The 24,154-nt window shown below is 44.2% G+C and overlaps 1 protein-coding gene across 2 annotated transcripts in view; it reads right to left on the reverse strand.

Annotated features, from left to right (window-relative positions):
- The window catches only part of ANKRD45 (ankyrin repeat domain 45), a 251,929-nt gene that overhangs the window by 32,841 nt on the left and 194,934 nt on the right, over positions 1-24,154 (reverse strand). The window lies entirely within an intron of this gene.

The raw sequence follows: 24,154 nt of genomic DNA on the forward strand, positions 1-24,154 counted from the left end.
AAGCCCCTCTCCCCCCCCCCCCCGGATGCCCAGACTACATGGGGAGCAGTGGCAAGATAGTTTGGGACTTGGTGTCATCCTTTCTCCATATGGGGTACCACATTTGTACAATCTTGGAACTGGCGCATGTGGCAAAGTGTGACCTAATGTGTGCCCACCATTAGAAGTGGGTGGATGCAGGGCGGTATATTTTAATGGTGGGCATACCACACACTTTTTCTGGCAGAGATTTCTTCGCTTTTTTTCATTCAGTCCACAGGCTGCATACAAAAAAAAAAGAACATAGCATATACACCCAACAAGGACCAGCGACGTACTGGTACATCACTGGACTTTGAATGGTTATACCAGGATGATGCCTATAGCTGCAGGTATCATCCTGGTATCGTTTTTTTCAGACGGCGATCGTCTTTCATGTAAAAGCAATCCTAGTGGCCAATTAGCTGCAGGATTGCTTTTACAAGCAGTGGAATATGATGCCCCCCTCCCCCGCTGCCTTCCACGGCCTTCTCAGGCAGTCCTGTGCCATCGGGGAACCTGAGAATGCAGCCGGTGTTTCTGCCAGCTGACCATAGAGCTGATTGGAGACCAGAGTGGTGCCAATCATCTCTATAATCTAAGAATTCAGAAGCTACGAGCATTTCATCACTTCAGTTTCGCAGGATATAAACAGCGCCATTTGTAAATTGGGAAAGCATCTGATCACACCGATTTTGGTTTGATTAAATAATGTAAGGGCAGAGAAGATATCTAGAGCCTGATAGACACCAGATTTCTCAAAAAAGAATATATGACAATGCCCATTGAAGTTATAGGGGTTATAAGCATTCCCTGTGATAGCATTAAAAGTGATCAAAAAAAAAAAAAAAAGAAAGGTACAGTGTAAAAATAATTTTAAAAAATCAAAATAACTTAAAAAAAAATAAAAATAAAATAAAATCGCCCCTCCCAGGCATGCACACCTGTGTGCACAAGTGTTGACCCTGTGCCGGTATGTAAACAGCGGTTGCACCATGCATGTGAGGTATTGCCGTGAACGTCAGATCAAGGGCAGTAATTCTAACACTAGACCTCCTCTGTAAATCTAAAATGGTAGCTTTTAAAGCGTTGCCTATGGATATTAAAAATGTATGCAGTTTGTCACCATTGCACGGGGCATGCGCACTTTTAAAGCATGTCATGTTTGGTATCTATTTACTCGGCATACCATCATCTTTTATATCTTACCAATAATTGGCCAATATATTGCTTTTGAAAAATCGCTGCGTGAGTACTATGTGCCATAAAACATTGTAGTACCCATTATTTTGTTCACTAGGGTGTCTTTTTAAAAAAAAATATATAATGTTTGGGGGTTTAAATTAATTTCCTAGCAAAAAATACTGATTTTTTTCATGTGAACAAAAAGTGTGTCAGAAAAGGCTCGATCTTCAGGTGGTTAGAAGAGTGAGTGATGTGTGGCATAAACTTCTAATGCTGAGCATAAAATGCCCCCACCCCCCAAAACGACCCCTTTTTGGAAAGTAGACACCCCAAACTATTTGCTGAGAGGCATGTTGAATCAATAGAAGAATTTATTTTTTTATGCACAAGTTTTTGGAAAATGACAAAAAATGTTTTTTTTTTGTTTTTTGTTTTTTTTACACAAAATTGTCATTTAAATGATTTACTGCTCACACATGCCATGGGTATATGTGGAATTACTCCCCAAAATACATTCTGCTACTTCTCCCAAGTATGGGGGTACCACATGTGAGAGACGTTTTGGCAGTCTAGCCAAGTACAGGACCCCAAAATCCAATAAGCACCTTCAGGCTTTTAAAGGGCTTTATTGTCTCATTACACTCCCAGACTACCTTTCACAGTTTCGGAGGCCCTAAAAAGCCAGGATAGCACCTAACCCCCCCAAATGACCCCTTTTTGGAAAGTAGACACCCCAAGGAATTTGATAAGAAGCATGGTAAGTATTTTGCAGATCTCATTTGTTGCCCCAAGTTTTTGGAAAATGAAGAAAAAAAACAAAAACATTTCTTCTTTTTTTATATTTCAAAACCTTGGGAGAAAAAATGAGATCTGCAAAATACTCACCATGCATTCCTTGGGGTGTCTACTTTCCAGAAAGGGGTCATTTTGGGGGGGGGGGGGGGTTGGTGCTATCCTGGCATGTCAGGGCCTTCGAAACTGTTATAGGTATTGAGGAAGTGAAATGAAGTTACGCACCTTCAGGCTATCAAAGTGGTCATTGGATTTCAGGCTCCTGTATGTGGCGAGAAATAAATCATTTAAATGACAACGTTGTGTAAAAAAAAAAAAAAAAATGTTTTTGTCATTTACCAGAAACTTGTGGAAATAAAGTAAATCTTACATGGACTCAATATGCCTCTCAGTAGATAGCTTAGGGTGTCTACTTTCCGAAAAGGGGTCATTTGAGGGTGTTTGTGCTGTCCTGGTATTTTAGCACCTCAAGAAATGTGATGGGCAGTCAGAAAGTAAAAGCTGTGTAAATTCCATTATCTATACCATAGTTTGTAGACGCTATAACTTTCACAGAAAGCAATCAATATACACTTACTGGGATTTTTTTTAACCAAAAACATGTAGCAGAATAGATTTTGGCCTAAATTTATGACAAAATTTTAGTTTTTTTGATATTTTTTATGACGGAAATGAGAACATGTTGTTTTTAAAAAAAAATTTTCTTCAAAAATTCTTTTGTTTATAGCGCCAAAAATAAAAAGTGCACAGGTGATCAAATACCACCAAAAGAAAGCTATATTTGTGTGAAAAAAGGACATAAAATTTCATTTATGTACCATATTGCATGACCGCGCAATTATCCGTTAAACTAGTGCAGCGCTGTACAGCAAAAAAAATGGCGTAAATTGCAGTATCTATACCATAGTTTGTAGACGCTATAACTTTCACACAAAGCAATCAATATACACTTATTGGGATTTTTTTTCCAAAAACATGTAGCAGAATACATTTTGGCCTAAATTTACTGAGTTTACTATATATTTTTTATAGTTGAAAGTAAAAAATATTGTTTTTCTTAAAAATTTTCAGTCTTTTTTTGTTTATAGCGTGAAAAATAAAAAGCGCACAGGTGATCAAATACCACCAAAAGAAAGCTCTATTTGTGTGAAAAAAGGACGTAAATTTAGATTGGGTGCAGCATTGCATGACCGCGCAATTATCAGTTGAATTAGTGCAGCGCCGAGTAGCAAAAAGAGGCCTGGTCATTAAGGGGGGTAAATCCTCAGGAGTGCAAGTGGTTAAGGTAATGCACTAGGCCGGTGCGCCCTCTTTTTGTTTTTCCCTACTGCCCTCCCATGTCACTGACACTTCCCTCCCCATGTCACTGACACTACCCTCCCCATGTCACTGACACTGCCCTCCCCATGTCACTGACACTGCCCACCCCATGTCACTGACACTGCCCACCCCATGTCACTGACACTGCCCTCCCCATGTCACTGACACTACCCTCCCCATGTCACTGACACTGCCCTCCCCATGTCACTGACACTGCCCACCCCATGTCACTGACACTACCCTCCCCATGTCACTGACACTGCCCTCCCCATGTCACTGACACTGCCCACCCCATGTCACTGACACTACCCTCCCCATGTCACTGACACTGCCCTCCCCATGTCACTGACACTGCCCACCCCATGTCAGTGACACTGCCCACCCCATGTCACTGACACTACCCTCCCCATGTCACTGACACTACCCTCCCCATGTCACTGACACTGCCCACCCCATGTCACTGACACTGCCCACCCCATGTCACTGACACTACCCTCCCCATGTCACTGACACTGCCCACCCCATGTCACTGACACTGCCCTCCCCATGTCACTGACACTACCCTCCCCATGTCACTGACACTGCCCACCCCATGTCACTGACACTACCCTCCCCACGTCACTGACACTGTGCACCCCACATGCCACTGCCCCCACTATGTTACTGACACTGCCCCCCCCCCAATCAATGACACTACCCTCCTCTTGTCACTGACACTGTGCACCCCCTTCATGTCACTGACACTGTCCTCTCCCCGATCCACTATGCTCGCCAATCCGCCGATCCATCTTGCAGCCCATAAGGGTTTGGCGGTTTGCAGCCTATAAAGGGTTAACTCATCTTGCAGCCCATAAAGAATCTGCTTCAGCGGTTTGCAGCCTGTAAGGGATTAATTGTGGCAGCTCTGTGCTAAACTTGGAGAGCGCCGATCGGCTTCTTTGGCCTGAAACTGGTGCATGCGTACTTCATACAAGGCATACATATCTTCACGGGATACTCATTTTACTGCTACACCGGCCTGCAAGAATACGGTCAGCCTTCATCTATGAGGCAGACGGCCTCGAATGGCCTCCATCTTGATTATGGCAAACTCGTTCCTGCTTCCCTGGTTGCTCTACCGGGAACGTTGTTCTCTTATAGAACATATATATCCCCACTCTAGTCTATCGACATGCCGGGAACGAGTCAGCCTCTGGCTGTGAGGCGGGGGTCGGTGAACAGGCGCCATCTTGGTTGTGGCAGAGCTCTGAGGAAGATTCTGATTTTCATTATTAAAGTCACAGATTTGGAGTTCTCTGGGGGTTCAGTGTTATAACACATCTCCCAGGGTCACTTTACAGCTGAGGAGGGGTTGAGGCCTACTAAGTATGGGTTGTAGTGCTGCAGCCATACATGAGGCCTGAGGGGGATAAATCCTGCGCTCTCTGTGACTAGCCACATACACCTGTACCGTTCGCTGCGTCCGCTTTGTATGTAACCAGAACCACCGGCCCTGGGCGCAAATTGTTAGGGCCCATTCATACAAGCATTTCCCTCAGAAAAGCAATCCAATGTGGATCACTTTTCAGAGGGCATTTGACAACAAAGGAGTACAATGGCATAGCGGGCGAATTCCTCCATCCACCTCCACTGTGTGACTGGAGGAATCCCTTCCATTTTTATTGTATCAGTCAAATGGCAAGACCCATCTATGGGCAGCCTTGGGCCCCATTCACACACTTGTGCGTTCCGGGAATGCACGCCGAAACACATGAAAAATGTGCCAGTGATTCTTAAGGTCACCCCAAACGCAGCTAGAAGACACGCCAACTGCCCAAAAACAGTACGGGAGCCACTTTGGTGCATTTGTTGCATGCAGGGCTGCTTAAGTAAAAAAGTTGCCCTGTGCAAAAAAAAAAAAAACGCACGGGTGTGAATGGGGCCGGTTGGTTTACACCATGCCTGCACAGGAACACGCTCTGTCTGCGATCTGCAGCGGGTATCAATAAGAAGGTAAGGACACCCCAAACGCAGTGCATTTGCCTGCAGCGGGTCGCCTGGTGATTTTGTACCATGTGATCCAGTGGCAGTGCGTTTCCAAAAGTAGCGCAATGAAAATGAATGGGCTGAAATCGCACCGCACTCAACCGCATGTGAATCACACAGGAATGCACAGCGCATTCCTGTGCAATTCATAGGTGGGCATGGTGTAGACTGGTCCTAAGGCTAGGTTCACACTTGTGCGTTTTCAGGATTTGTAGAAACGCACAACAGTCCACTTAAGCCTGGTTCACAGCTGTGCGTTTGCAGGATTTGTAGAAACCCATTACAGTCCATTTAGGACAGAAATCACCTCAGAAATGGATCAAAAGCAAACTGCCTGGGTGTGAACCAGGCCCTAACACGAATCCCTATGGGTCATGTTCACATCCCTGCGTTGTCAACCGGTGCGTTGTTTTTTTTTTTTAAAGAGTCAGGGACGTCTGTGCCTGCAGCAGATTGTGTTTTTGGCTCCATAGACTTTACTGGAAATGCTGGAAAAGTACACATACATGCGTTTTTGGTGTGTTTCCTGCACAACAACAGACCCCCCCTCCCCCAGCAATTCTAACACATCCAAAAAAACTGGAAATGCAACCGCAAAATTCATCATTAAAAACGCATCCGCCGCAGCCTGCGTAGGTGTGAACCTAGCCTTAGGGCATGGGTTTCTTTTAGTGATTATTTTTTTTTTTTGCACTACAGTCCATTTAATATGGGTTCCTATGGGACACGTTCACATTTATGCGTTTTTTTGGGGTTTTTTTGTTCAGCCGCTGCATTTTTTTAATTTTCATGGACTTGTTTCTAAAAAGGAAAACGGTGCGTTTTTGTGTTCAATAGACTTCAATGGAGAGGCTGCAGAAAAAATCATGTAGTGCATTCTTGATGCATTTTGTGTTTTTAATCTGCCCGACAACAAACTGGCCAAAAATGCATAAAAACCGCAAAACACACGAAAAACAAGACGCACCGCAAAAATCACTGCAGAACCAGATCAAACACAAACTGCATAGGTGTGAACCGCGCCTTGACATGATTCCCTATGGGTCACATTCACATCTATGCGTTGCTTTTTTTGCATTTGCATTTTGGAATAGTCAGGGACTTTTTTTTCGGTGTGTTTTTGGTTCAATAGACCTCAATGGACACGCTTGTAATGTGTTTTTTATGCGTTTTGTGTTTTTTTTTAATGTGCCCAACAACAAAAACATCTCCCCTTTAAAGAGAAATGAATAAAAATGCATCATAAACGCAAAATGCACTGCAGAAAGAGCAAAAGCATAGGTGTGAACCAGGCCCAGAAGAGGAGAAACGCCAAAACAGACGCATTGGGATAGCATTGGATTTTGTAAATAAAATATTGAATATTAAACTTTATTAAAATGTGTTTTTTGTGTGTGTTTTGTTTTCATCATCACCAATTAGCGCTCACATTGCTCCATTGAAAAAAAAATCATTTAACATACCCGGCGTGATTTATAAATCACAGCCAATTGGCAAAAAGAAAAAAAAAAGGTGTTTATCCTTCTGCTGCAGATCGGTGAGTTGCACCCACTGGATTCTTTAACCGATTCCTGCCCAGGCTATGGCCAGATGGCGGCCGGTTGAGCACCTCGTCCCTCCGGTTGGACGCCATATGGTATCCTTTCAGTCATGCGCAGTTTGCGCTCCTGCAGAGCCGTGCTGCGGTGCGATCTGTCACCGGCCGTGTACCTCGGACACGGCCGATGACAGATCTGTGTACCGGCCCGTTGTCAGTACCATGTGACCTGCTGTGACCAATCACAGCAGGTCACATGACAGTTATATACAATGGATGGCTTCCTTTCATGCCATCCATTGTATACAAGTGTGGCTAGCTGTGAATGGTCACAGCGATCACATGCACAAGCTGGGCCAATCACAGCCCAGCTGTGTCATGTGATTAGCTGTGGCCAAATCACAGCTAAGCACAAAAAAAAAAAAAAAAAAAAAACCTGAATGGATCGATTTCATTCAGGTAAATGCTTGCTTATAGCAAAGTAATTCTTTGCTATAAGCAAATTGTGCAAAAAAAAAAATACTGGTCACTTCCCCAAAGTAGTACAATGTTACTATGGTAACCTTATACTACTTTGGTCATACTGAAATATGAAAAAAAATCTAAAAAAAAGACAAAAAAGTAATAAAAAAATAATAAAAAAAATTATCAATTTTTTTTTGTACTGTCACCAGTCAGTGTCCCTGATCACCGCCATGCCAGTTATATGATGACGCTGTACTGCACTAGTGACAGTATGTAAAAAAAAAAAATAGTGAAAATCATTTTTTTGATTTCTTCATTTCCGAAAAATTATGACAAAAAATTACAACTTCAAAAAACTCTCAATGCCTATTATGAAATACATTGGACTGTCTACTTTGCAAAAAGGGGTCATTTGGGGGATATCTGTACTGTTCTGACATTCTTGGACCTCAAGAAATTAGATTGGTCGTCAGCACTTCAGGATTGATCAATATTCAGATCTATACCATAGTTTGTGAACTCTATAACTTTCCTACAGACTAAATAATAAATACTAATTTCGGTTATTTTCACCAAAAACATGTAGTAGAATACATTTTGGCCTAAATTTATGAAGAACAATTAATTATTTGCAAACTTTTATAACAGAAACAAAGAAAACGTGTTTTTTAAAAAAAATTTTTGGTCTTTTTTTGTTAATTTAAAAAAAATAAATAAAAACCCCAGAAGTGATTAAATACCACCAAAAGAAAGCTCTAGTTGTGAGAAGAAAATGATTACATTTTAGTTTGAATGACAATTGGGCGGTCATACAACATTGTACCCAAAGTGTGAGAGCGCTGAAACCTGAAAAATGGCCTGGGCAGGAAGGGGGTAAAAGTGCCCAGTATGGAAGTGGTTAAAGCCAAACTAGCTGCTGATCGCTCACAGATCCCTGTTTGACTTCCTTTGTCTACTGTTTTCAATTCAAATCTTGTCAGCCAATCGGTGATCAGCAAGTCGGACCTGATTGGCTGAGGCTTCCGTTAGCCCCGCCCACCCAGAGCTCACAGTGAAGCTGCAGGTGGTATAAATAGCTACCAGCAGGGGTCAGTGTCATTTGTGTTTGGACTCAGCAGTGAGCGCAGCTCTGCGATTAGCTCTGAGATTACTTTCACATTTCTCTCCTGATTTCTTTGTTACATTTCATGTACAAAGGGATTTCCAGAGACTTTATTCATCATTTTAGAACAATTCGTTATCTTTGTGATAAACTGCAAAAAATGAGCCTCTTGGTAAAAGTGATCGTCTTTCTGTGCCTTGTGCACCTGGGAACAGGTAAGTCAAAGAATTATTTATAATATTTTTTTTTTCTGGTAAACATCTAAAATCGGTGGGTTTGGTTCTGCTCAGGTGGGTGGCCACACAATGATATTTTTAGCCATTTAACTGGTTTGGTTTTTTTTTTTTTTTTTTTCAAATCACATGGGACACAGTTGACATTAACTGTCACCTTTTGTCCTGGTGTGCAGGCCTTGTAAACTGACCTCTGTGTGATTTATAAATTACAGCCAATTGGCAAAAACAAAAAAGGTTGTTTATCCTTCGGCTGCAGATCAGTGAGTTGCACCTCCTGGTTTCTTTAAGGCCAAACTAGCTGCTGATCGATCACAGATCCCTGTTTGACTTCCTTTGTCTACTGCTTTCAATTCAAATCTTGTCAGCCAATCGGTGATCAGCAAGTCGGACCTGATTGGCTGAGGCTTCCGTTAGCCCCGCCCACCCAGAGCTCACAGTGAGGCTGCAGGTGGTATAAATAGCTACCAGCAGGGGTCAGTGTCATTTGTGTTTGGACTCAGCAGTGAGCGCAGCTCTGCGATTAGCTCTGAGATTACTTTCACATTTCTCTCCTGATTTCTTTGTTACATTTCATGTACAAAGGGATTTCCAGAGACTTTATTCATCATTTTAGAACAATTCGTTATCTTTGTGATAAACTGCAAAAAATGAGCCTCTTGGTAAAAGTGATCGTCTTTCTGTGCCTTGTGCACCTGGGAACAGGTAAGTCAGAGAATTATTTATAATATTTTTTTTTTCTGGTAAACATCCAAAATCGGTGGGTTTGGTTCTGCTCAAGTGGGTGGCCACACAATGATATTTTTAGCCATTTAACTGTATTTTTTTTTCAAATCTCATGGGGTTCGGCTGACAATAACTGTCACCTTTTGTCCTGGTGTGTAGGCCTTGTAAACTGAAAAATGTATTCTGCTTCATGTCTTTGCTAAAAAAAATCCCAATACATGTAAACTAATTGACTTACGTGAAAATTATAGTGTTTACAAATGGCAGTATATATGCTAGAATTTTTTTTTTTTCTTTACTAGTAATGGCGTAACCTAGGGTGCATTTGGGACAAGTGGCCCATGGGCTCTTGGGCACTATACACCATAAAGAAGGGAGAGTGGCAGCTGGGTGCTAACACAAGTTCCAGCAGCTGGCTCCCCGGTGCCACTCTCCTTTTTTATGGTGTATAGTCTCCAAGAGCCTACAGGCCGCATGCACCAGGCACCTAGATGATCTGAGTGAAGTTGAGCCCCCCCCCCCCACCTCTCTACTGTGGGTGGAGATACCTCCACCCCAGTACAGTTTCTCTCATTTAGTGCCCCACACGCAGCCCATAGGCTCTTGTGCATCATACACCATAAAGAAGGGAGAGCGGCAGCTGGGTGTTGGTACCCGCTCTGTGTTCCAGCACCCAGCTCCCTGGTGCCACTCTCCTTTTTTTATGGTGTATGATGTCCAAGAGCCAGCATGCACCAGGTAACTGGTTTACATTGGTATTGAAAACAGGCATTAGAGGGGCGTTTTTAACTAGCGATTTACTTATACGGAAGTTTGTTGGGATAGAAACATTAGAGGGGTTATAGTCTGCACTCCTAGTGTGTCACTGACCTGGAAGTCACATACACCTAGAGAAGTCTTGGGTCTTATGCATTCCGAATGTTTTTGACGCTGCTCTTGGGACATCTGGAGGTTCTTTTGGGTTTTTTTTTCTGCCTCTAAACACTCCTGTATGTTCGTCTATGTGTCCATGCACACATCTGTGTTTGGAGGCAGAAAAAAACCCTTCACTGCCAGCATGTCCAGGAGAAAATGAGTCTGGCAGAGTTAGCAAAACATTCCGTGTACATGAGGCCTTGCACATCTGTGTATACAGTATAAATAGGGAAGCAAGGACTGAAAAGACAGGGAAGCGCCTGCCTTAGGTACACGTTACCATTAGTGGCCCCCATATTTTCCTCAGTACCAGTTTTCTTAAAAATGTTTTTGAATGTCACTAGCCTCATTACACAAAGCTTAAAGCGCAATTCCAGCTGAGAAAAAAAAAAAAATGTCAGCAGCTACAAAAACTGTATCTGCTGACTTTTACAACACAGCCACTTACCTGTCCCTCGATGTCCTTACTACGGCTGGTTTTACTGGCCGCCTTCTCTCCCTGATGCCGGCATCTTCAGTGTGGGCACCTGACTGTGACAGCTTGCGGCTTCACATCCAGGTGCCCACTGCGCATGCGCGAGAAGCTCTGTGCTTTGTGAATGGCCCCATAATCTTCTGGGACCTGTCATGTGTCCCAGAAGACGAGGGGGAGGGGGGAAACTTCTGCTTCCGAGGTCACCGCCTAGGTGACCGCAGCAGCAGTTGGAGACACAGCTTTGCTCCAATTACAACAGTCTGCGCTGGCTCCCGTATGCAGGTGGGCATGTTAGGCTCTAAATGCCACTGGAAAAGCAACTGATTTGAACTCTGTAAAGCTCTGCCCTTTAAAAGCTCTAGTAAAGCCCTGTAGGTCTGCCCTTTAGAAATGCAGAAAGTAAATACCTGTCTGCAGCAGAACCTTAAAATAAGGTTATTTCTTGTTTTTAAATGTGTAGTTGTATTAATTAGTGTCACAGTACATTGTTTTAACATTTTCTTTTTCCTTTGTTTTTTAGCGGCTCTGACTAATAACATCAAGTTGAATGCTGAAGAGATTCAGGTTGATGCAGATACACGTCTGCTGATCCCCTGCATTTACAGCATGAACCAACATTTTCAGGCAGACAAAGTAGATCTGGAATGGACCATGATACCAGAGAGTGGTGGAGACTCTAAACCAGTTTACATGCTCTTTGACAACAACAAGGAACCATCACAGCAGCCTAATGAGCGTGCCCATAGTTTACTGGCAAGGCATAAAGGTGACTGCTCATTAGTGATCAACCCAACCCAGTTAGAAGACAGCGGCACCTACCGGGTTCACCTACTGATCAATGGAGAAAGATTTAGCTCCATGAAAGATGTGAAGGTCCATGTTAAAACATGCATCGAGAGTTATGGTAAGTTTCTGTTCAGTCTTTATTTACTTCCCAATTATATACTGCAATGATAAATGATCAACTTTTAGTCTTGGTTCACATTGCTGCAACTTGGGATCCAACAAGTTGCATGACATTTAAAATCCCATGTTCGTCAATGACAGCTGTCTTAATTAGCTACTGAAGTCGCTCTGACTTTAGAAAAGGTTTCTGTACTACTTCAAGGCGACTTCTATCTGACATGTGCCAATAGAATTTAATGGAAGTCGCCTCCAAGTCGGAACCTCATCTATATTGATGTCATTTGGATCCGACATTACATTCTCATTGGTCACAGGCAAAATCGCATGGTTTGAAAGTCGCATTATGTCACCAGCAAATTGCCAGGCATTCGCCTGGCAAAGTCGCACCGTAAGTCACACAACTTTCAGGTCGCAGTAGTGTGAACCGAGTCTTATTGTAAACAATTCATGAAATGTTACAAACAATATACAAAATCATATCAAAAACAGGGGAAGGAATTGGGCAAACGATTGATTACAATGGCACAACACTTTCTCACAGTACACGATGCACAATTAGTAAAGTGTGCAGGCTAAAACACATCAACCGTAGCCAAAGAGCAGGAAAGGTTAACCAAGCAATTGCTCAAAGGGAAGCCCAGTTGAAGATACTAGCACCACTGGGCATAAATGGAGATTTATTATATAACCGCTTTATGGGTAATAAGTTTTGGATTGTAGCACCCTTCTATTCCTCATATATACCACTTCCTTTCATTCTCCTTACATATTCATCTGCTTTCCCCCTTTTTAAAAAATATAAATGTATATAAATGTATTCATTTTATATTTTCGCTTTATTCCTCATATATTGGCTCTTTGGCTTTATTTGGCACATTTACTCAAATATTCAAATAACTTTACTGTTATGGTTTGGTATAAGGGATTCAATTTGTTAGAACTAAGATCCTGGACTTTTTAGACAGTGCTGAACTATTTGTTCAGCTTTGTCTTTATGAGCTGTTACTACATATACTGTACATAGTCATGTGCCTGGTGTCCCAGTCACTCTTACAATGAAGATATTTAAGTGTTTTTTATGGGTTAGGGCAAACTCTTTCAACATTTTTACCGCACAGGAATCCTTGAAATAATTTTCAGGTCTTGGCAAACCCCTGCTAAAGCCAAATTTATTGGAGGTCTGTGGGAAAACTGCCACTTAATTGATGGCCAGTTGGAAGAATGTCCCCCTTACAGTGGTGGTCAGAATGCCACCCTTGCAGACAGCTAAAAAGATTACTGCTGTCATGCTGCTGGCTCTGCCATGCAGCATAGGCCCCGAAACTGTGCAGGTACCATCAGATGGGAGGCCAATCGTTCCCTACTTAAGGAACCCCTATCAACCTCTGGAGGAATATTTGGGTTCCATGGAACCCTAGTTGAGAAGGGCTGGGTTGGGGTTTATGATATGCTTTGGTACTGTATATTGTTTGTAAAATTGTGCCCATTTTGTCAGTTCAAGTCCACTATTTCTGTGGTGCAGTAGCAGTAAGGACATCACTAAAAATTCTGTGTAGAGTTAAGCTGTTACTAACTTGCATACAGAGGTTGTGTGAATTCAGCACAAATTATGTATCTGTAAAAACATAATTTTTTTTTTTAATTTTGGATAAGATGTGGAAGTGTAATGTTTGTCAGTTTTTACATTTCTAATTTCCCATTGGAGAGATTCATTCTCTCTCGCGCGCTCTTCATCCTGCTGGCCAGTTTTACTAAGACAGAAAGCGATGGGAAATAAAGATTTTATCATTGTTGTCAGAACAGGAAGCACTGGTAAATTTTCCAGTGGGGATACCCGTTCTGAAGGTGGCGATCAATTAAGGATAACTAGTTACTTTTTTAGGGATATCCTCTCTTTAGTTGTCTAGACCATTAAGTGTTTATTATAATGGTAATCTAATGTGCTTTTTATGCTTCAATTGCAGGTGCTGATTACTGTATGTGCGATGCAGTACAAGTTGGAAACAAGCCAGGATTGGATAACAAAACTATGTTCATCATTTTCGGAAGCGTATCTGGAGGCCTAATACTTTTAGCTTTCGTTGGATGTTTGATTCGGTAAGATCTCACTTTACTTAGCAAAATATCTTCACTGCCTCATCACACAGGTGCCATCTCTGGAGGCAGAGGAATCACACGTGACCTAAAATGTGGTCTTTCCAAGTCTAGAGATTATTTTTTTACCTAGTATGACCTGTAATATGGCCACCTCACTTTGTCAGGTTTAAAAACACAGACTGGTTTATGAATATTTGTACTACAAATAATGGAGGTGTTGCTCACTGAACTAATCAGATTCTAGGGTTCAGTTTTGAAGTACACGTTACATAAAGAAAAGCCAACAGCTGAATGGTTTATATATGTAACTTTTTTTAATTTACAGTAAGTTTCTTCTATCAACCCCAATGTGCTTTGCAATGGAGATTTAAAAAACAAAAGGTTTTTCCTTACAACTAAAGCTGGCCATACACTGTTAATTGGCTGCCAGTTGGCAGAACAAAAAAGGCTAACAGATTTCTTGATCCACACAAATGAAGGAATCCATCTAACTGGGACAACAGATTCTGAAGCTGCATCCTCTGCTGTCAGATTTTTTCAGGCTTCAAATGATTAACATCTGTTGAAAGGGGACTGCAACACACTGATTGAAATGCAAGTCTGAACTGAATTGATCTGTCTATGGCCAGCTTAAGTAATCTACATTTTCTCTCACATGAAAGAGAATGACATGAATGAAGCTGCAATGCACTCATGTAATTGTACTGAGCAGAATAACTATGTTGTATTAAAGGTGCACACTTTCATTAACAGTCCTGTGCGTAAAGGACTACATACGGCTTCACTTCTAGCGGGAAAGCCCAGACCACAGCAATCTGATAGCAGAGAATACTACTATTATACTGCTGTTTAACGAAAAACTAATTTTAATGTTTCTTTTTTTTTTGTGCAGAACTCTAATGTACCGTCGTAAGAAACAAGAGAAAGGCCCACGGGAGATAGAAGAAGGAAGAGAATGAATACGACAAGCCTCAGTGACTGATAGGTCTGGTCCAAAGCCAGGCACAGACTAGGTTCACACTGTAGCACGTGGTGCAGCTTGCAACATGCATTTTCATTCACCCGAAAGTGCGTAGAGTTTTCCGACGCATGGGGTTGTCATTAAAAATAAATGGCACCCCTGCCCATCTGCTGCACAGCAATGCGTTTTGGCTGCAGGTAAAGGGAAGCATGCCATGTTTTGCGTTCCCACATTCCCAATAGTGTGAACTGATATTTGATTGTTTGGAGGTTTGGCAAATAGCCAAACTATATAGGAGTTTAGCCAAGCCAGACCTGCGGCTATAGCGGGAAGTGAAACATTTAGCAGCAGTATTACTATAGCTAAATGTTTCAGCTTCCTGCTTAGGTGTGTTGGTTATTAGGGAGCTGGTAACCACTGATGTCCTGGTGGTAACCAGTGAACCATTTCCATCCAGTCCATTCAGCTGTCAGCTAGGGACAAGCTGACAGGTGAATGTAAACAAAGGGTATGGATTTCAAGCTGCAGCCCCATGCAAAAATTACAACAAAAATGTCCTCCTCAAAATCCATACCAGACATGCTGCCTGGTAGGAAAGGTGGGGGAAGATGAACATTTGTCATCTGCCCAGCCTTCCTAAACCATACCAGGCAACATGCCCTAAACTTCGGGAGGGTACCTTGCCTGCCAGGGGGTCCTCCTAACAAAGCAGCTTGTGCTCATGTTGATGAGGACAGGGGCTTCTCCCCACAACCTTGGCCAGGTGATTGTGGGTGCCTGCAGGCAGGGTTCTTATCACAATCTGGAAGCCCCCATTAACCATTTTACTGCTACCAATGTATGTCATACATTGGTGGAAGCGAGGGGTTTTACCCACATTCCCAACTACAGCAGTGGGAGTGTGTGTATGTTTCAGAAGTCATACGTTTTACTGTTGGTCACTTTCATTGACCCTCAGAAGTGAGGGAGAGCAGTGAATGGACATTTGCTGATCTCCCCTAGATGCAAATAGCAACAAGGTGTATAATGTCGAGGCACTTTTCACTGGCCACTGTGGCAATTTGCCATTAGCTTCATTAGCTATATTGAGACCCTTTATTTCCTAAGAAAAAAACCATGGGCTCAATTCACAAAAACTAGAATACCGCACCAAAAATTGTAGTAGAAAAGAGCAAGTGGTATTTTTCAAAAACATTGTTAAATAATTTAAAAAGCTAAGATATCACAGTGCTGTATTTGGTTGTGATATATATCAACCTCTGCACTGCCTAGCTGGTTGTTAAGGAGCCAGCACCTGCTTGTGTCCTTAAAGAGGATCTTCAACCAGTTTAAAAAAAAAATAAATAAAAGTCAGCAGCTACAAATACTGTACTTGCTGACTTTTATTAAAGACACTTACCTGTCAAGGGATTCTGAGCTCTGCCCACGTGGGCTGGTCGTTCGGCGGTCTTCGGTTCCCTGGCACCGCGATGTTTACTGTGGTAAGCCAATTGTGACTCCTTGCAGTTTCACAGCCTGTTTCCAACTACACATGCATGAGTTGGGCTGCATTTTTTTAATAGAATCGCAGCATCCTGGGACCTGTGATGTGTCCCAAGAGGTTGAGTGCAGGATGGGGCTTAACATCCACTCGGATCACCTCGTTACCTGGTGCATGCGGGCTCTTGGGTACCATAAACCATAAAAAAAGGAGAGTGGCACCGGGGAGCTGGAACACAGAGCGGGTACCAGCACCCAGCTGCTCTCCCTTCTTTATGGTATATGATGCCCAAGAGCTCACGGGCTGCATGTGGAGCACTGAATAAGAGAAACTGTATTGGGGGCGGAGGTATCTCCACCCACAGTAGAGAGGTGGGGGGGCTCAACTTCACTCGGATCACCTAGGTACCTGGTGCAAGCGGCCTGCAGGCTCTTGGGAACCAGACACCATAAAAAAAGGAAAGTGACATCGGGAAGCTAGGTGCTGGAACTCCTGTCAGCACCAGCTGCCGCTCTCCCTACTTTATGGTGTATGCTGCCCAAGAGCCCATGGGCCACTTGTTGGGCTCTGAATGAGAGAGCCTATAATGGGGGCAGAGGTATGTCCACCCACAGTACAAGCAAAATCCCAACCTGGGCAGAGAGGGAGTGGGAATGTGTGATGGGGGTTAACTTTTAGGGCTTGTTCACACTTGACTAAATTTCTAACTCTTACCAAGCACTCCTATAGCTTTGGTATGAGCGTTTGATGGTCCTTAATGAGCTTTAGTATGGACGTTAGACAGGCGTTAATGAGCTTTAGTAGGGGCCTTAGACTGGCTTTTTACTAGCGTTAAAAACCTAGGTACCTGGTGCATGCAGCCCGCGGGCTCTTGGGAACCATACACCATAAAAAAAGGAGAGTGGCATCGGGAAGCCAGGTGCTGAAACTCCTGTCAGCACCGAGCTGCCGCTCTCCCTTCTTTATGGTGTATGCTGCCCAAGAGCCCATGGGCCACTTGTGGGGTACTGAATTAGAGAGACTGTATTGGGGGCGGAGGTATCTCCACTCACAGTACAAGCAAAATCCCAACTGGGGAGATAGAGAGTGGGAATGTGTGATGGGGGTTAACTTTTAGGGCTTGTTCACACTTGACTAAATTTCTAACTCTTACCAAACACTCCTATAGCTTTGGTATGAGCGTTACAATTAGCTTTAATATGGGCGTTAGAAAAGCTTAATGAGCTTTAGTAGGGGCCTTAGACTGGCTTTTTACTAGCGTTAAAATCCTAGGTACCTGGTGCAGGCAGCCCACGGGCTCTTGGGAACCATACACCATAAAAAAAGGAGAGTGGCATCGGGAAGCTAGGTGCTGAAACTCCTGTCAGCACCGAGCAGCCGCTCTCCCTTCTTTATGGTGTATGTGTCCCAAGAGCCCATGGGCCACTTGTGGGGTACTGAATTAGAGAGACTGTATTGGTGGCGGAGGTATCTCCACTCACAGTACAAGCAAAATCCCAACTGGGGAGAGAGAGTGGGAATGTGTGATGGGGGTTAACTTTTAGGGCTTGTTCACACTTGACTAAATTTCTAACTCTTACCAAACACTCCTATAGCTTTGGTATGAGCGTTTGATGGTCGTTAATGAGCTTTAGTATGGGCGCTAGACAGGCGTTAATGAGCTTTAGTAGGGGCCTTAGACTGGCTTTTTACTAGCGTTAAAAACCTAGGTACCTGGTGCATGCAATCCGCGGGCTCTTGGGAACCATACACCATAAAAAAAAAGAGAGTGACATCGGGAAGCCAGGGGTTGAAACTCCTGTCAGCACCGAGCTGCCACTCTCCCTTCTTTATGGTGTATGCTGCCCAAGAGCCCATGGGCCACTTGTGGGGAACGGAATTAGACTGTATTGGGGGCGGAGGTATCTCCACTCACAGTACAAGGAAAATCCCAACCTGGGGAGAGAGAGAGTGGGAATGTGTGATGGGGGTTAACTTTTAGGGCTTTTTAACACTTGACTAAATTTCTAACTCTTACCAAACGCTCCTATAGCTTTGGTATGAGCGTTACAATTAGCTTTAATATGGGCGTTAGAAAAGCGTTAATGAGCTTTAGTAGGGGCCTTAGACTGGCTTTTTACTAGCGTTAAAATCCTAGGTACCTGGTGCAGGCAGCCCACGGGCTCTTGGGAACCATACACCATAAAAAAAGGAGAGTGGCATCGGGAAGCTAGGTGCTGAAACTTCTGTCAGCACCGAGCTGCCGCTCTCCCTTCTTTATGGTGTATGTTGCCCAAGAGCCCATGGGCCACTTGTGGGGCACCGAATTAGAGAGACTGTATTGGGGGCGGAGGTATCTCCACTCACAGTACAAGGAAAATCCCAACCTGGGGAGAGAGAGAGTGGGAATGTGTGATGGGGATTAACTTTTAGGGCTTTTTAACACTTGACTAAATTTCTAACTCTTACCAAACGCTCCTATAGCTTTGGTATGAGCATTAAAATTAACTTTAGTATGGGCGTTAGAAAAGCGTTAATGAGCTTTAGTAGGGGCCTTAGACTGGCTTTTTACTAGCGTTAAAAACCTAGGTACCTGGTGCATGCAGCCCGCGGGCTATTGGGAACCATACACCATAAAAAAAGGAGAGTGGCATCGGGAAGCCAGGTGCTGAAACTCCTGTCAGCACCGAGCTGCCGCTCTCCCTTCTTTATGGTGTATGCTGCCCAAGCGCCCATGGGCCACTTTTTGGGCACTGAATTAGAGAGACTGTATTGGGGGCGGAGGTATCTCTACTCACATTACAAGCAAAATCCCAACCTGGGGAGAGAGAGAGTGGGAATGTGTGATGGGGGATAACTTTTAGGGCTTGTTCACACTTGACTAAATTTCTAACTCTTACCAAGCATTCCTATAGCTTTGGTATGAGCGTTTGATGGTCGTTAATGAGCTTTAGTATGGGCGTTAGACAGGCGTTAATGAGCTTTAGTAGGGGCCTTAGACTGGCTTTTTACTAGCGTTAAAAACCTAGGTACCTGGTGCATGCAGTCCGCGGGCTATTGGGAACCATACACCATAAAAAAAGGAGAGTGGCATCGGGAAGCCAGGTGCTGAAACTCCTGTCAGCACCGAGCAGCCGCTCTCCCTTCTTTATGGTGTATGCTGCCCAAGAGCCCATGGGCCACTTGTGGGGTACTGAAATAGAGAGACTGTATTGGGGGCGGAGGTATCTCCACTCTCAGTACAAGCAATATCCCAACTGGGGAGAGAGAGAGTGGGAATGTGTGATGGGGGATAACTTTTAGGGCTTGTTCACACTTGACTAAATTTCTAACTCTTACCAAGCACTCCTATAGCTTTGGTATGAGCGTTTGATGGTCGTTAATGAGCTTTAGTATGGGCGTTAGACAGGCGTTAATGAGTTTTAGTAAGGGCCTTAGACTGGCTTTTTACTAGCGTTAAAAACTTGTGGTGCATGCAGCCCGCGGGCTCTTGGGAACCATACACCATAAAAAAGTCATGCAGCCCGCGGGCTCTTGGGAACCATACACCATAAAAAAAGGAGAGTGGCATCGGGAAGCCAGGTGCTGAAACTCCTGTCAGCACCGAGCTGCCGCTCTCCCTTCTTTATAGTGTATGCTGCCCAGGAGCCCATGGGCCAATTGTGGGGCACTGAATTAGAGAGACTGTATTGGGGGTGGAGGTATCTCCACTCACAGTACAAGAAAAATCCCAACCTGGGGAGAGAGAGAGTGGGAATGTGTGATAGGGGTAAACTTTTAGGGCTTGTTCACACTTGACTAAATTTCTAACTCTTACAAAACACTCCTATAGCTTTGGTATGAGCGTTAAAATTAGCTTTAGTATGGGCGTTAGAAAAGCGTTAATGAGCTTTAGTAGGGGCCTTAGACTGGCTTTTTACTAGCGTTAAAAACCTAGGTACCTGGTGCATGCAGCCCACGGGCTCTTGGGAACCATACACCATAAAAAAAGGAGAGTGGCATCGAGAAGGTAGGTGCTGAAACTCCTGTCAGCACCGAGCAGCCGCTCTCCCTTCTTTATGGTGTATGTTGCCCAAGAGCCCATGGGCCACTTGTGGGGTACTGAATTAGAGAGACTGTATTGGGGGCGGAGGTATCTCCACTCACAGTACAAGCAAAATCCCAACTGGGGAGAGAGAGTGGCAATGTGTGATGGGGGATAACTTTTAGGGCTTGTTCACACTTGACTAAATTTCTAACTCTTACCAAGCACTCCTATAGCTTTGCTATGAGCGTTTGATAGTCAATAATGAGCTTTAGTATGGGCGTTAGACAGGCGTTAATGAGCTTTAGTAGGGGCCTTAGACTGGCTTTTTACTAGCGTTAAAATCCTAGGTACCTGGTGCATGCAATCCGCGGGCTCTTGGGAACCATACACCATAAAAAAAAGATAGTGACATCGGGAAGCCAGGGGTTGAAACTCCTGTCAGCACCGAGCTGCCACTCTCCCTTCTTTATGGTGTATGCTGCCCAAGAGCCCATGGGCCACTTGTGGGGAACGGAATTAGACTGTATTGGGGGCGGAGGTATCTCCACTCACAGTACAAGGAAAATCCCAACCTGGGGAGAGAGAGAGTGGGAATGTGTGATGGGGGTTAACTTTTAGGGCTTGTTAACACTTGACTAAATTTCTAACTCTTACCAAACGCTCCTATAGGTTTGGTATGAGCGTTACAATTAGCTTTAATATGGGCGTTAGAAAAGCATTAATGAGCTTTAGTAGAGGCCTTAGACTGGCTTTTTACTCGCGTTAAAATCCTAGGTACCTGGTGCAGGCAGCCCACGGGCTCTTGGGAACCATACACCATAAAAAAAGGAGAGTGGCTTCGGGAAGCTAGGTGCTGAAACTCCTGTCAGCACCGAGCTGCCGCTCTCCCTTCTTTATGGTGTATGTTGCCCAAGAGCCCATGGGTCACTTGTGAGGCACCGAATTAGAGAGACTGTATTGGGGGCGGAGGTATATCCACTCACAGTACAAGGAAAATCCCAACCTGGGGAGAGAGAGAGTGGGAATGTGTGATGGGGATTAACTTTTAGGGCTTTTTAACACTTGACCAAATTTCTAACTCTTACCAAACGCTCCTATAGCTTTGGTATGAGCATTAAAATTAACTTTAGTATGGGCGTTAGAAAAGCGTTAATGAGCTTTAGTAGGGGCCTTAGACTGGCTTTTTACTAGCGTTAAAAACCTAGGTACCTGGTGCATGCAGCCCACGGGCTATTGGGAACCATACACCATAAAAAAAGGAGAGTGGCATCGGGAAGCAAGGTGCTGAAACTCCTGTCAGCACCGAGCTGACGCTCTCCCTTCTTTATGGTGTATGCTGCCCAAGCGCCCATGGGCCACTTTTTGGGCACTGAATTAGAGAGACTGTATTGGGGGCGGAGGTATCTCTACTCACATTACAAGCAAAATCCCAACCTGGGGAGAGAGAGAGTGGGAATGTGTGATGGGGGATAACTTTTAGGGCTTGTTCACACTTGACTAAATTTCTAACTCTTACCAAGCATTCCTATAGCTTTGGTATGAGCGTTTGATGGTCGTTAATGAGCTTTAGTATGGGCGTTAGACAGGCGTTAATGAGCTTTCGTAGGGGCCTTAGACTGCCTTTTTACTAGCGTTAAAAACGTTGGTACCTTGTGCATGCAGCCCGCGGGCTCTTGGGAACCATACACCATAAAAAAAGGAGAGTGGCATCGGGAAGCCAGGTGCTGAAACTCCTGTTAGCACCGAGCTGCCGCTCTCCCTTCTTTATGGTGTATGCTGCCCAAGCGCCCATGGGCCACTTGTGGGGCACTGAATTAGAGAGACTGTATTGGGGGCGGAGGTATCTCTACTCACATTACAAGCAAAATCCCAACCTGGGGAGAGAGAGAGTGGGAATGTGTGATGGGGGTTAACTTTTAGGGCTTGTTCACACTTGACTAAATTTCTAACTCTTACCAAACACTCCTATAGCTTTGGTATGAGCGTTTGTTGGTCGTTAATGAGCTCTAGTAGGGGCCTTAGACTGGCTTTTTACTAGCGTTAAAAACCTAGGTACCTGGTGCATGCAATCCGCGGGCTCTTGGGAACCATACACCATAAAAAAAAGAGAGTGACATTGGGAAGCCAGGTGCTGAAACTCCTGTCAGCACCGAGCTGCCGCTCTCCCTTCTTTATGGTGTATGCTGCCCAAGAGACCATGGGCCACTTGTGGGGCACTGAATTAGACTGTATTGGGGGCGGAGGTATCTCCACTCACAGTACAAGGAAAATCCCAACCTGGGGAGAGAGAGAGTGGGAATGTGTGATGGGGGTTAACTTTTAGGGCTTGTTAACACTTGACTAAATTTCTAACTCTTACCAAACGCTCCTATAGCTTTGGTATGTGCGTTTGATGGTCGTTAATGAGCTTTAGTATGGGCGCTAGACAGGCGTTAATGAGCTTTAGTAGGGGCCTTAGACTGGCTTTTTACTAGCGTTAAAAACCTAGGTACCTGGTGCATGCAGCCCGCGGGCTCTTGGGAACCATACACCATAAAAAAAGGAGAGTGGCATCGGGAAGACAGGTGCTGAAACTCCTGTCAGCACCGAGCTGCCGCTCTCCCTTCTTTATGGTGTATGCTGCCCAAGAGCCCATGGGCCACTTGTGGGGTACTGAATTAGAGAGACTGTATTGGGGGCGGAGGTATCTCCACTCACAGTACAAGCAAAATCCCAACTGGGGAGAGAGAGTGGGAATGTGTGATGGGGGATAACTTTTAGGGCTTGTTCACACTTGACTAAATTTCTAACTCTTACAAAACACTCCTATAGCTTTGGTATGAGCATTAAAATTTGCTTTAGTATGGGCGTTAGGAAAGCGTTAATGAGCTTTAGTAGGGGCCTTAGACTGGCTTTTTACTAGCGTTAAAAACCTAGGTACCTGGTGCATGAAGCCCGCGGGCTCTTGGGAACCATACACCATAAAAAAAGGAGAGTGGCATCGGGAAGCCAGGTGCTGAAACTCCTGTCAGCACTGAGCTGCCGCTCTCCCTTCTTTATGGTGTATGCTGCCCAAGAGCCCATGGGCCACTTGTGGGGCACTGAATTAGAAAGACTGTATTGGGGGCGGAGGTATATCCACTCACAGTACAAGGAAAATCCCAACCTGGGGAGAGAGAGAGTGGGAATGTGTGATGGGGATTAACTTTTAGGGCTTTTTAACACTTGACCAAATTTCTAACTCTTACCAAACGCTCCTATAGCTTTGGTATGAGCATTAAAATTAACTTTAGTATGGGCGTTAGAAAAGCGTTAATGAGCTTTAGTAGGGGCCTTAGACTGGCTTTTTACTAGCGTTAAAAACCTAGGTACCTGGTGCATGCAGCCCACGGGCTATTGGGAACCATACACCATAAAAAAAGGAGAGTGGCATCGGGAAGCAAGGTGCTGAAACTCCTGTCAGCACCGAGCTGACGCTCTCCCTTCTTTATGGTGTATGCTGCCCAAGCGCCCATGGGCCACTTTTTGGGCACTGAATTAGAGAGACTGTATTGGGGGCGGAGGTATCTCTACTCACATTACAAGCAAAATCCCAACCTGGGGAGAGAGAGAGTGGGAATGTGTGATGGGGGATAACTTTTAGGGCTTGTTCACACTTGACTAAATTTCTAACTCTTACCAAGCATTCCTATAGCTTTGGTATGAGCGTTTGATGGTCGTTAATGAGCTTTAGTATGGGCGTTAGACAGGCGTTAATGAGCTTTCGTAGGGGCCTTAGACTGCCTTTTTACTAGCGTTAAAAACGTTGGTACCTTGTGCATGCAGCCCGCGGGCTCTTGGGAACCATACACCATAAAAAAAGGAGAGTGGCATCGGGAAGCCAGGTGCTGAAACTCCTGTTAGCACCGAGCTGCCGCTCTCCCTTCTTTATG

This window comes from Staurois parvus, unplaced genomic scaffold (assembly GCF_062004578.1).
Source record: "Staurois parvus isolate SC_StPar_1 unplaced genomic scaffold, SC_StPar_1.0 ptg000066l, whole genome shotgun sequence".
Lineage (NCBI taxonomy): Eukaryota > Metazoa > Chordata > Amphibia > Anura > Ranidae > Staurois > Staurois parvus.